Source organism: Mandrillus leucophaeus, unplaced genomic scaffold, assembly GCF_000951045.1.
Source record: "Mandrillus leucophaeus isolate KB7577 unplaced genomic scaffold, Mleu.le_1.0 Scaffold43, whole genome shotgun sequence".
NCBI lineage: Eukaryota > Metazoa > Chordata > Mammalia > Primates > Cercopithecidae > Mandrillus > Mandrillus leucophaeus.
The window spans coordinates 1,070,247-1,074,991 of record NW_012104587.1 but is presented as its reverse complement, the minus strand read 5'-3'; positions in this window follow the sequence as shown (position 1 = coordinate 1,074,991).

The following is a 4,745-nucleotide window of genomic DNA, read 5'->3' as shown; positions in this document are numbered from 1 at the left end:
AAGCTTCTCTGGATGGATGGCCAACGTTCTCTTTTCTAGATTTGAAAATAATCACTTTTCTCTGCCAGTTAAGTCACACTTTATTAGTCTTGGACATTGGTGAAGAGGAGGTTTTGGGTAATCAAATTTTGAAGTGAATGGTAGAGTCAGAATCCTATCGGAAATTAGAGAAATGAGTAAATCTGGAAAAGAAGAAGTTAAAATTATTAAAATGATGAAGGTGATGTTTTGAGAATAAGTTGTGGGATTTAGGTTTATGTGATCCAATACAGACAGAGCTAAAAGGTAAACAAATTAAAACAAAATCAAATAATGTGAATATAAAATAAAATAATGTGAATCGGTTTTAACACGCATTAGAAGCTTATACAGGAAATTGTACGTGGCCCATATTCTCCAGCAACATCTAGAATATTTAGAGAGGATGACAGGAGGGAACTGAGGCTCATTCCTGCTCCCACTGGGAATTTTGGAAAGACCTGGAGTAATCATTTTGCTTGGTCTGGAATCTCCATTCCCCTAAGTCTTTTGCAAACATCATGCATCCAGAAAGTGCCCCACCAGGCTCAACATGACCCCTGACTACGCAACTTCAAACTGTGGGAAGAATTTGGAGAGGGTAGGATCAAGGGTGTCACAGGGAAACGGGAGAAGTTCAGAAAGGAAGAGGAAAGAGAAAAATCAGAGTCTGGATCGGTCCTGACAGGGGAAAGGAAAGTACCCAAATGAACTGTGGAAAAAACAGCCAGAATTAGCATCAGAATTTCTATTTTAGAAAAATAGAAGTTCTGATGCCAACCATTGTAGTATTTCTACCACCATTACTGGTAGGACCCCTGGAAGATATACTGAGTACTGCTTATTCTAAGAGTTCATTTGCAGTGTTCCTATTGAGAGAACCAGAGAGCACCGTCTCTTCTTGGACTGAGAGCTCTCCAAGGATCCTTCCAGATGTAACATTTTATGAGTCTGAATTTACAATGTAAGAAGCTGTGAGCTCAATTGGCACCTAAAGGTCTAGGGAGGAGAATCTCTGATGGTACAGTGATCAGCTTCACATCCACAGATAGACCCTTGGCACAATAATCCCACTCCATTCCCATTGCCACTCCCGGCAGAAGCTCTAAGCACCAGTGATAGGAGGAGGCGCGGGGAGGGTGAGCATCTTGCCCACAGTGAAAGGGCTGAGAAGTGGCTGAGCCCAGAGTCACCCCAGACCTCACATTACATCATCTGACACAGATCCCATCCAGGAGTGAAGCTCAGGCAGGATTCCTAACATTTGCCTGCACTGATTTTCTGTAAAACTTCCTAGGTGCTGGGGATTTGATGAAATGAGGCCTGAGCTTTACGAGCAGTTCCTTCAACAAGCACAGGATAAGGTTTGGAATTCTGGTTTGTTCCAGACCCCAACGTTAACCTGAATAGGTGACCTCGTGCTCAGAGAAGGGTGTGTTCCAGGGGCTGGTGCTGGACTCATGACTGATGTACTCACCCCGGTAGCAGCAAAGGGCCAGCGTGAGCAGCAGGAGACACACCAACAGCCTCATGGTGGCTTATTCTGCTGTGAGCTCAGCTTTAACCAATGATGAGTGATTTAGACTCAACCCCAGGAACCTGTGGAGCCGTGGAGCCCAGGGCTATTTGTACCTAAGGAGCTTGGCTGGTCCTGCCCACGTGGGCATCTGGCAGGTGATGAGGCCTGGCTTCCAGCCCTCCCTTCCTAGCCAGGGCTGCTGCCATCCATCAGTGTCACATCCCCATGCCTCCCTGCACCCTGAGTGGGGCGGAGCACAGGAGGGCAACCCTGCAGGAACTCGGCTCTGTGCTCCAGGTGAGTGTCCAGGTGCCTCTGGCCATATTCCCTGGAACCTCAGTTTGCTTTTGGGCTTTTGAGGATTATCTCTCTGTTCTTTATGTCAGTGCGAGGGTAAAGGTGAGTTCTCACTTCAGAAGGACAGAAACCGGGGTGCAGGAAGCTAGGCACTGTAGTTTGGTTGTAGGACAGCAGGCATGGAAGAGACCCCACGTTGACCTCCGCTGCATGTCTGACAATCAGCCACACGTGTTTCAGCTGCACACAGATCAGGTCTGAACCAGACCTATCCTCCCACTCGGCCCCTTCCATCACCACCATCTTTACCACATAGGTACCTAAAATGTAGCTGAATACACTCCACCTTTGGAGGATTTGCTTGGGGAAAACAACCGCTCCCCCATCCTCTACCCTGTCTCACTCCAAGATCTGTGTCTTTGTTTACGGGTGGAGTTGTCAACATAGCCCAGGTTCAAATTTTCTGTCTACTGAAAGCAAGCCTCCCATGACCTCTAGCCACACATATCTCCTCACAGGGCTGATGTGATGATTAAATTGCCCAATTCTGTTTACCCAAGGAGCTTGTGGGGTGTCTGGAGGCAAACAGGCGTCAGAGACACTGGTCTTCACTTCTAGGCAGGGACGATAATGGAAAGGAAGAGACGGATGAACGGGGTGGGAGGTCACTTCCCTCTAACCCTTGGCCTCAAGTGTTCCACTTCTAACCTAGCTCTGCTGCCTGGGCCATCTCATTGTTGATGGAAAGCGAAGGCCACCCCCAGCAAAGGCAATAGACACCCTTCTGGCTTCCAACCCTCCCTTCCTAGCCAGGGCTGCTGCCATTCATCAGTGTCACATCCCCATGCCTCCCTGCATCCCGAGTGGGGCGGAGCACAGGAGGGCAGCCCTGCAGAGGAACTCTGCTCTGTGCTCCAGGTGAGTGTCCAGGTGCCAGAATACTCACTGGGGTGAGTACATGTCATGAGTCCAGCACCAGCCCCTGGCACTGCCCTTCCACTGCAGTGCCACCATTTGGTGAGTAGGAAATCACCAGAAATGTGTCTCTTAAGTGAATACATATTTGAGAAGAGTCACAGCCCTGTGGAAAGCCCACAGGGACAGAGCTTTCCATTCTCAGCTGTGCAATCAAATCACTTGGGGCTCTTAAAATATACTGACACCCCCCCAGTTTTCCCTCTCTGAGGATTTTGATTCAGTAGTTCTAGGGCGAGGTCCCATTCCTCTTCTGTTTAAACTGCTCTGGTGGGTCTGTTGGGCAGCAGGGCTGAGAACCACCCAGAAAGACCTTTATGAAGGAAGGGGACCTTATGGTCTGTGTCATCAGAGACACCTTGGCAGGTCTGGCTGAGTCCCAGCTGAGGGCGACAATGGCTCTCACTTCCATCACCCAAAATGGTGGGGAAGCCCCTGATGCCACCTCTGCCTCCAACCCTAAGGAGTGGGAAGGTCCAGCGGCAAAGCCCACGGCTAGGAGGGTTCAGATCCATGTCTATGGGCTATTGAACCCTATGAAAATTACTCAGTTTATATAAACTCAATTTTATCATTTGTAAAAGTGGGTTAAAAATAGTGCCTACATCATTGGGTTGATAGATGTTCAAATGAGTGTGTGTGTATATATGTGTGTGTGTGTAAAATTTACCAAGGTCTGGCCAGGCACAGTGGCTCACACCTATGATTCCAGCACTTTGGGAGTCTGAGGCGGTTGGGTCACCTGAGGTCAGGAGTTTGAGACCAGCCTGGCTAACATGATGAAACCCCATCTCTACTAAAAAAAAAAAAAATACAAAAATTACAAGGTCTGACATGTAGTAAACTCTCAATAAATGTTGACTACTATTATCTTGTCCCACCTGTCATACATGTCATGGATTGCTACCAGTTCCTAGTTTAAAGCACAACCAACCCTCAAAAAAAATCACTGATTTTCAGAACTACAAGTCATGGGCCACATAAGGACATATTAGTTAACATCAGACCCCACATACGACAGGGGTCCCCTAAAATTGTAATACTGTATTTTTACTGCACCTTTTCTGTTTCGATATGCTTAGATACACAAATACTTGTCATTGTATTACAACTGCCTACAGTGTTCAGAACAGTAACATGCTGTACAGGTTTGTGGCCCAGGAGCAATAGGCTTACCTCTTAATAGCTGAGGTGTGTAGTAGGCTATGCCATCTAGGTTTGTATAACTGCACTCTATGATGTTCACACAATGACAATTGCCTATGCATTTCTCAGAATGTGTCCCCATCACTAAGTGACACACAGCTGTCTAAGGAAACCTAGATATACCCCCACTATCTGAAATAAATTGAGGAAACCCAGCTCATGGTCTCTGAGACCACAGAACCAGGGACAGGAATTTAGGTTCTCACAGATGACAAATGGGTGACGAATTTTCCACATCTGTTGAACAGAACTTGTCCTGACGTGGGCTTGGCCTTCATCTGTATATTCCATTAGGAGAGATGTGTATATCTGAAAGAGGATTGCTTCCCACATATTTTTATCATTCGTGTAGCTCTTAACACCTGCTCAGGGTTTTTTTTAGTTTTCAAAAATAGGTGGTACTTTTTATGACTGCTCTACTCCTTCTCTGGTGGGCTTAAAATCTTCTCATCTCGGCTGGGTGCGGTGGCTCACACCTGTAATCCCAGCACTTTGGGAGGTCAAGGCAGGTGGATCATTTGAGGCCAGGAGTTTGAGACCAGACTGGGCAACACACAAGACCTTGTCTCTACAAACAATTTTAAAAATTAGCCAGGCATAGTGGTGGGTGCCTGTATTCACAGTACTCAAGAGGCTGAGGTGGGAGGATTGCATGACCCCAGGAGTTTCAGGCTACAGTGAGCCCTGATTATGCCACTGCACTCTAGCCCAGGCAACAGAGCAAGAACTT